The sequence below is a fragment of the Cotesia typhae genome, unplaced genomic scaffold, assembly GCF_013202065.1.
Source record: "Cotesia typhae breed Kobodo isofemale line unplaced genomic scaffold, CoteBio_Ctyphae contig_44, whole genome shotgun sequence".
Lineage (NCBI taxonomy): Eukaryota > Metazoa > Arthropoda > Insecta > Hymenoptera > Braconidae > Cotesia > Cotesia typhae.
The window spans coordinates 4,262,208-4,272,385 of NW_027423753.1; the positions used below are offsets into that span (position 1 = coordinate 4,262,208).

Sequence of the window (10,178 nt, forward strand, 5' to 3'; positions counted from 1 at the left end):
TATGACGTTTTTGAGCTCTTCGAGCTCAAAAGTTTGATGGGAGTTTTATAATAAATTGATTTTCACGCGATTGGTGGCATTCGACGTAGTCTTTTAAGCCTCATAAAGAATCTTTAAGTTTAATTGATCGAACAAAGAATTTCAGAGTAATTCCGAAAAAAAACTTTTTTCGGTTTTCTTTCGTTCACGATATCTCTCGAACGAATTAACCGATTTTGACCGGATAAGCGGCAATCGACGTGGTTTTTCAATGTTAAAAGCTGATAAGTTTATGGAGTTGATCCATCAAGCCGTTTGAAAGTTATTCCAAAAAAACCACATTTAAAAAATTTTTTTTTTCAGTTCTTTTGAGATTTCTCAAAATCTATCGGTCCAAATAGTTTTCAAAATCTAAGTTCGGTCAAGCTGAAAACCAAACATACAGACCTAGTGACAACCTCGCGGGGATAGTCAGGGAAGCTTTCTGTGACCTTCAAACGTCAAGAGCTGATGAAAACTCGATTTTTGCAAAACGGGGTGAAACCAATAACTTCCCGATTTTTTAAAATTTTTAATTTTTTTAGCGGGAAATTTAAAATTGTACATCTCTTTTTTATTTCTGTTGTTAGCTAATTTGTGCTAATTTCAATTAATTAATAAGCGTGATCAATTATCGTAATCGACATAGTATGAATTATGACAAGAAATATAATATTAGGTTGACGATTTGGCATTTGGCACACGATTTCTTCTTAAAAAAAAAAACAATCAAAATCAAAAGTTTAATTTTTATAACTAATTAATAAAAATTATAATCAAATGGAATGATATGACCATTTTATAAAACAAGTAAGTAGTTCAGTAGCTATAAAAACATTAGCGAGAAAAAATCTAAACGATCTTTGCTTTTTCAGGTTCTTCAATACAAGCAGACGTTGAATTGTTTACGAGCTATATTCTATATTACACCGAGGGCTGAAACCCATCGATAATAACATGGTCGCAAAATGTAAACATTTAAATATCCTCGGCTTATTTTTGCTTCGCTTTTTCCGCCAACTTTTTCATCACCATCATTATAATCATCATTATACATCATCTCCCACAAAGAATAACGATATTACTCGAGTATTCGAGTCCAGTATCTATTTAAAACATTAAATGTGTATTACATTAAGAATCCAGGAGGTGTTAGCCCGCCGTTGGTCTTTCATTTTTTTTTATTCCTGTCACTCTATGTATAAAATAACTTGTTTCTCACTTTTAAGGAGGTCTAATTACAACTCATGCTAGATAGTTATATTACATTCTTCATACCAAAAATTAATGGTATTAAATGGAAGGTCTTGAATCAATTTGTTTAAAACTTTCAACAATTTCATTAGTTAGTTGAAGAAATAAACATTTTTTCTCATAGTAATTTTCCTTTCAAAAAAAATTATTGTGGATTTAGAAAAAAAGAATTTTGAATAGACAACTGGTGAATTTTCATTCAAAACTGTTTTTTTTCCAAATCTAAAAAACTTTTTTTCAATAAAAAAGTTACTGTGAGAAAAATTTTTATTTCTTCAGTTAAAGAAAATAAAATTATTTAAAATTCTTGACAGATTAATTTCTTACTAGCAATCTTACAGTCACTATGTGACTGCCGGGATTTATAAATTATAAATGAATAAAATCTTGCTTTATTAAATAATAATTTTAGTTAAATTGCACTGTAATTTTTTAACTATTGACCTTTTTAAAGATATAAGCTCATCCCGATGTTACACTCATCAAGAGCTTTCATTTGAGTACCCACATGCATTTTGATATATTTTTCATATATTCATATTTATAAATATATAAAATATATGAAAAATTGATGTGGGTCCTCAAATGAAAGGTCTCGATGAGTATAACATCGGGATGAGCTTATATCTTTAAAAATGTCAATAGTTCACGAGATATAAGGTAATTTCTTAATTATGTATCTAGAGATAGAGCATTTTCGAATGCAGCCTAAATACTTATCATAATAAATTGACTATTGGTGAGAATGATATGAAACCATGAAAAGTCACAACTTCAGGTCAAGACTTTTCCAACGATACCAAATTTAACCATAAAAATCCATTTTATCATAAAAATACACCGGCCACAAAATTTTGCTTATTCTCTTAATAATATGGATTAGCTTACATCTGACAATTTTAAGGATTTTGGTTATTAAAAAAAATAAATATGAAAAATTCCATATGTAGAAGATTTAAAAAACTACAAGTTAAATTTAAAAAAAAAATTTTTTAGTTCTAATTTAACATTTGAAAAAAATTTTTCAAACGTCCCCTTATTAAAAAAAAGAATTAAAAATGATCTCACATGTTAAATGTCCATAAGAGATATAGTATTAAAAAGGATTAGAAATTATTCAAAATGATTAAAAATCAAATCATTTTGAATTCTTTTTTTTAATTAAAAAAAGGGTCTGCTGATTTCACTATTATAAATTTTTTCAGTATTAAGACTAAGGAAGAATACTGAAATACCCTTTAGAGTGCAATTCTTGGAGTGTGGTCCTGAGCATGTGGTCGCTGGTCCTTTTCGAACTCAGTGTTGGTCTTTGAAATTCAACGCTTTTCATTACCACATGCTTTTATTTTTTGCGTTCCTCGAGACACTATTTTCTACTGGTAGTCACCGCAGCAGGTTGCCGAGTAGAGCCCCAAATGAAAATGATCTTTTATTTATTTCCTCAAAAATAAATAAAACGACAAGTGTTGGGTTGGAAAATTTATATTTTTAAAAACTTGTAAGTTTTTACAAGATTTCATTTTCCAGGTCATTGACGTCTGATCGGGCCGTAAACTTTTTATTTGGGTTATTATGGTTGTATACGGTCTTGGACTATTCTAAGCTTCGGGTCACCGTTTAATGCTCAGAAAAAGATTTACGGATATGAATAAATAAAACATGCGAAAAAGAGGAAGGAAGTTACTCTGGACTATTAGCAAACCACCGTTGTCTATTTACACAAGAGATTCAACCTAAAAAATTTATACATTTATATATAAATATAAATATAGTTTTAAAGTTACTTTTTTTTTAGCGTTGTATCTTCCCAAACATTACATCCGCTGAAGTGGCTTCTACTCACCGGATCCAGATCCACACGTCTCAAGATTTAGTTAAAGAGTTTTTAAGATTAAAGCCTCAAACATCCGGACCACCTGTTTCTTGAACTTCAACAAAATTATTCATCAGAGTAATTATTAATTATTAATTATATTAAATAATACTTGATTTTGTTTTAAGCTTACAAGAATAAATTTTTACAATATTTTTGCAGCTTAAAATTGATTAAATTTAGAAAGAAGAAAGTCGTGAGTACGTGGAGCATTTATCGTGTACCGCAAATCAAGTAATAAGAATAAGATCAAAAATGGTCGAGTTTTAAAATTAAAAAGATGTATGTCCGGTCATACGCCTGGACACGCGTCATGGGGGAGACCACGTGCGACTCAAATCACACCAGCTGCCTCTATATCCAGGGACCCTGAAGTTGATCTAAAATTAGCGAAAGAACGCTCTTTCTTTGCGGTAGCAGCTCTTGTTTAGCCCATACGGTGCCTCATACTCATACTCATACGCTGCTCGTGCGGCAGCAGTGATTCAAAAGCTTAATTTCATCCAGGAAAAATTAATGAGTCAACTGACGGCAAATATTTTAGTCGTTTTTTATTACTCTTCACATTCGCTCCAGACATCAACTGTAATCTGTGATGTTAAAGCATATTGTCTTTAATGATAATTTTTTTTTAATTTTGTCTAATACTTTAAAAGTATTAATTAATTTATAAAAAAAAATTTTTAATAATAAGATTAGTAGAAATTTTTTCAAAATTAAATTGTAGATTTTTATACAAAAAAATTACATGTACAAATAAATAAAAAAAATTTTTTTTTTTTAAATAATTTAATCAATTTTCAATAATAAAAAATTAAAATGTAGAGATAAAAAAATATTTTTTCATTCATTTTTATAAAAAAAAAAAAAATTGCAAGTAAAAAAATTAGCAATGTTGTAATCTATATTATTAAAAGAATAAGAAAAATTTTTTATGGCCAGTGTATTTCTAAGAGGTATTCTTCCTTAATTTATAATAGTGAAATCAGCGGACGTTTATAAATTTTTTTGATTTTTTTCAAAAGTTAAATTAGAACTAAAAAAATTTTTTTTTTAATTGAACTTGTAGTTTTTTAAATCTTCTACATGTGGAATTTTTCATATTTATTTTTTTTCATAACCAAAATCCTTAAAATTGTCAGATGTATGTTAATCCATACTATTAAGAGAGTGAGCAAAATTTTGTGGCCGGTGTGTTTTTATGATAAAATGGATTTTTATGGTTAAATTTGGTATCGTTGGAAAAGTCTTGACCTGAAGTTGTGACTTTTCATGGTTTCATATCAATCTCACCAATAGTCAATTTATTATGATAAGGATTTAGGCTGCATTCGAAAATGCTCTATCTCTAGATAACTAATTAAGAAATGACCTTATATCTCGTGAACTATTGACATTTTTAAAGATATAAGTTCATTCCGATGTTATACTCATCAAGACCTTTCATTTGAGTACCCACATCAATTTTTCATATATTTTATATATTTATAAATATGAATATATGAAAAATATATCAAAATGCATGTGAGTACTCAAATGAAAGCTCTTGATGAGTGTAACATCGGGATGAGCTTATATCTTGAAAAACTTCAGTAGTTAAAAAATTACAGTGCAATTTAACAAAATTCATTATTTAATAAAGCAAGATTTTATTCATTTATAGTTCATAAGTCCTGGCAGTCACATAGTGACTGCAAGATTGCTAGTAAGAAATTAATCTGTCAAGAATTTTAAATAATTTTATTTTTTTAGCTGAAGAAATAAAAATTTTTCTCACAGTAACTTTTTTATTGAAAAAAAGTTTTTTAGATTTGGAAAAAAACAGTTTTGGATGAAAATTCACCAGTTGTCAATTTAAAATTCTTTTTTTCTAAATCCAAAATAATTTTTTTTAAAAGGAAAATTACTATGAGAAAAATGTTTATTTCTTCAACTAACAAATAAAATTGTTGAAAATTTTAAACAAATTGATTTTTTGTCAATTTTTTTCAAAATGAATTTTTTCTCTCAGTGTGGGTACAAATAAATAAAAATTTTTTTAAAATACTTAATATGAAAAAAAAATTTTCAGATGTCTGCTAATTATTATTGCTATAAATATATCAGCGATATTTATCATCATTTTTAGGAACCATCAACACCGAACTCGCACAAACCAGCCTAGAAACATAAACCAAAAAATTTTTTGTAGACCACATGTGGAAAAGCTTTTATAATTTCTAGCGAAGATCAACGACCGTATAACAAGGTATGAACTTTTAAAAGCAGGGTGAGTTCATCGTCCCAGGTAGATCGTCTGGGATTGGGATTAGTATTAGGGAGTTACCTACTACTACTACTATTCTGAATGGAGAATGCTGTATTCCGTATGCGGTAATGTAATAGTCTAGTGTGGACCAGTTTAAATATTCCGGTGTAGTGAGTATTTCTCTTCTAAACTAAGCGAGAAGAGTGAAGAGTGAGGAGCGAGGGTATATGGTGTTCACAGTGGTACAAACATCTGCTTAGAGCGGATGCAGCCTGCATTTTACGGTCGTCCAATGCAGCAACCAGCGACCAATTCTCCATTCCTTTCGTACCACCCGCACCCTTACCCTCCATACTCGGATCTTTACTTGTATTACCATTACCTACTCCTCAACTTCCTTCACTTCCACCTTCCGACAACGACTTCTATAATTAGAAGTTCCTTCCGACGTCGGTATGACCAATATTTTAACAGGAATCGCTTTAAAAGGTCTACAGGGTAATGTTTATATTTAGTTATTATTGTTGGTAGTCTTACTTTATTTATCACCATCGACTTTGAATTTATTAATACCTAGAAAGAAGAAATATGAAGAAACTTTAACGATAAATAAGATATTGTAACAAAAGTTTACAAATATTTATTGTTAAGCGGCACAATAAGTGTGAAAGCTTACACAGAAAAAAAAATTTCAAAATTCTTGGCTCAAGAAAATTTTCGGGTGTCTGAAGGAAGACCAAAGTTTTGTTAGCCGAAGTTAAAATTTTTCTTGAAATTCTATTTTTGGTGGAAATAATTTTTTCTTAATTCAAATTATCATAAATACTGGATACAATAAATTTTTATATTTGATCAAGATCTTTAGATACTTTAGGGAAGCAGCGCCGCCTACTTCAGCTGAGAAAAAAATTTTCTCACCTTGAGAAAATTTTTCTCTTGAATATTTGATACCCATTTTATACTATTTTAGCGTGCAATTGTACGTATTGAATGAAAAAAAAAATGATTCAATATTATTTGACCTTCTAATTTGACATGCTAATCAATAAAGATATTAACGAAAATTTACTTCTATTGAGATATTTAATTTTTTGGAGCAAGAGGCTAAATTTTCTTAAAACAAGAAGATTTTTTTGACTTAAATAAATTTTCTTAGATCAAGTTACGTATTTTTTAAAGCAAGAGAATTAATCTTGTTGGAATAAGTGAAATTTCTTGTGTCAAAAAAAATTTTTTTTTCGCTCAAAAAAATAATTAAGAAGAAAAATATTTTCTTGGCTCAAGCGAACCTCTTTTTCTGTGTAAAAAAGGCGATTTTTGAGAATTAAAATAAAAAAAACTTCTGTATGAATTATTTTTAACTTTTTAAAGGTATATTAATACATATTTTAAGAGTCTACAGTAAAATTTTTAATGAAAAAAATTAAATATTTTTTAAGTTACACGCGATTTCTGACGGCGTTAAAAAAAAAGTCCTTCTCTGTAGAAGTGATTCCGTGATGAAACCTTTTCCGTGGATGAAACCAAAAAAAAAATTCTCGTTAAAAAAAAATATCAAAAATTGATAAAATGGGCAAAAAGTTTAAACTAGCGGGCCATTGTATGGAGAATCATATATAGAGCATGCAGAAAAAAAAATTCAAATTCATTAACTTTATATAAAATGTGTTTTACTTTTATGTATATAAAATTACTCACTATAAATGTAATATTCTGTACTTTACGGCCTTTAAGAAACACTTGTTTTAGGGCCGATTAAATTGAACAAATAAATAAATAAAAATAGTCTTCAAAAATATAAAATGATTTATTTTTAATTACGGTGTTATGTCCATCAATTACAAGGTGATATATCAGGTGTTATAATGTAACTTCTAATTCTAATCTTGATGCCAACATTGAGAATTGACTAATTAATAGGTGATCATGATCAGTATGCGGGTTAACGATTGAGGACGGTTAAACTAGAAGGTAAGTCACATTACTTCTAGCGCACTCGAGCTTGCCAATAATTGCATCTTGACGTAATTTTAAATCAATTGATCAAGTGTCACAAGTTTTTACGATGCTGCTATTTCTATAAGGACATGCTAGAGATTCCATCGGTTTTTATAAATAAATTTCAATAAAAGAATTTAAACGTCTAATTTTTTTTATCTCCGAAATTTTAGACATATTAATTCGAGATTTAATTAAAAAATGTAAAAATTTATAAGAAGAAATAAAAATAACTGTTGGTAGAATTTTTCTTTTTAAATTTTATTTCTTCAATTATTTTAAAGTACTACACTTAAATCAACGATGATTGTACAAAGAAGAAGATTTTAAAAATTTTAAAATACATATTTGTTCTAAACAATGACTCTGTATTGAAAAATTTGCATCCAAAAGTTTTCAAAATCCAGTAGTTTACTATAATTCTATTAAAGCTTAATTTATTTATACAACAATAAAAAAACATTATATGTCTGTCACATTCATTATCATAAAATATTTAGGGCTTTGTTAGCAAAACAACCGGTGGAAAAATAACCAACAAAAGGTCTATAATCAAAAGATCTTATAGCTTGTAATAATAAGGTGACCATCAAGTTATGTATATAATCGTTAAAATCTATTGAATAATATATATTAATAATCAATAAATTAATTGATTAGTAATATTATAAATAATATATTTTTTTAGAGTTAGAATCAGATGAAAGGATTAAAAAAGATTAAGTAGCAGATACACTTGTTTTTAAGCGTCTTAAAAAATAATTGATAAAGTCTCCTCGTAAAAATCTCTTGACTTTGATATATAATGTGGTTGTGTCTCATCTGCTAGCGATTGCTGTTCATTCAATCATCTCTCGTCACATATGCCTAGAAATTAAAACGTATGTGATTTCTACATCCGTTTTTTTATGGAAGAAATAATAATAATAATAATAATAATAATAAATTTATTTATGCTTAGCAACTTGCTATTTTTTTACAATATTTCTAAAAATATATATACAGGTGTATTTAAATAATTAGTTTGATTTTATAATTATTTTTATCCAATTTATTATTTTGCCCGACAATCTTAATCTTAAATGTAATATTTTTTTGAATATAATTCTTTGTTAATTTCTTATATATGTTAATTCTGGCCTCAGTTTTGACATGGTCAGGTAATATTAATTGTATAAATTGAATCCTAAATATGTGCTGGATTTTTTAGCAGTATGTCTTCTTGTTTTGTCCATTTTTAATTGATTTTTTTGTTTTGTATTATAAAAAGGTTTATTTTTAACTAATTTAATTTTTAATTAAATTTCAATAATTAAAAATTATTTTTTGTTTTACTGAAAGTCACACGGAAAAAAAAATTTCTTGATTGGAGAACAAAATTCTTGGCTCAAGAAAATTTTCGAGCGCCTGAAGGAAGACCAAAGTTGTGTTGGCTGAAGTTAAAATTTTTCTTGAAATTTTATTTTTCAGAAGTAATTTAGTAAAAACTAAATTTTTTGGAGCAAGAAGCTAAATTTTCTCAAAACAAGAAGATTTTCTTGACTCAAATAAATTATCTTGGATCAAGATAAATATTTTTTAAACTAAGAGAATTTATTTTATTGGAATAAGTGAAATTTCTTGAGTCAAAAAAATTTTTTTTCTTCGCTCAAGAAAACAATTCGGAAGAAAAATATTTTCTTGGATCAAGTTAACATTTTTTTCTATGCATTCAAGCTTATCTAACATTAATTTAATACTTGTGTATCTATTTATAAAAATAATAATAATTAATTTTTGCATCAATCTTTAATACTAATGACCGGGAAAGATAATTTTTCATTCCATTTTCCAAATTTTTAATAATTTTAATATATTTAATAGGCAGTCCAAATTAAAAAAAAAAAAAAAAATAATAATAATAATAATAAAATAGTTAAAATGAAGACCGTATAAGTATGTTGTAAGGTTTAGTTGTGTGGCAATAAGTGGGTACAGGGAGGAAGGAATGAGAAAAGAGGAAGCGGAGAAGTAAAAAGAGTAGACGGAACAGGGGCGCGTGGCAGTCGCGTGCCAGTTAACGCTGTCGACCTGATGTCTGCAACCCTAACTTCCTTTTTTTTATTTCTTATCTCATGTATCCCATCTTTTACTTTTATTTTGATCTATTTTGTTTCATCCCCAGGAACCACTTCCTCTGTTCAGTCAATAATTAACCAAACCTATGAAGAAATTACATCGATAATAATAATAATAATAATAATAATAATAATAATAATAATAATAATAATAATAATAATAAATAAATAAATCTGACTAATAATTAAACCTGAAATCAATTTTTAAAAGAATTTTTAAGGAAAATAAGTAGAAGAAGAATATGATAAATGATGAAGAAAGATCAGTATGATGACTTGTACATTTATATTTATATAAAAGATGAAGATGAAGAGTAAGAATAGAAAGAACAGCCGTGGCGTACTGGCCACAGGATGTTCAGTCTCCCTATTTTATCTCCAACAACCAACAAGAGGGGCACATTGCCAGCTGATCGGCGCTTCTTTGTAACCCCTTGGACGCGTGCACCCGCACTCACCACCTGCGAAGAACTAAAACCCGTCAACGGACCACCACCTTAAAACATAATTCTACTCTACACAGTCGTCATAATAATAATACATCAATAATATGTGATATCACAAAGAGTGGTCGCTCGTTTTATTGTCATTCAAAGAGGTATATATTTCTTCCTTGCTTATTCTCTTTTAATGTGGGCGGCATTGAAACCCCGAATCGCGAATTTACCAG

General features: G+C 28.1%; 1 long non-coding RNA gene across 1 annotated transcript; it reads left to right on the forward strand.

Moving 5' to 3' along the window:
* The first annotated feature begins 2,355 nt into the window (after positions 1–2,355).
* Positions 2,356–3,884, forward strand: LOC141528805 (uncharacterized). Its single transcript, XR_012479474.1, has 3 exons — positions 2,356–2,742; positions 2,800–3,223; positions 3,308–3,884. It is a non-coding gene; the product is annotated as an uncharacterized LOC141528805 (long non-coding RNA).
* Positions 3,885–10,178: the final 6,294 nt, after the last annotated feature.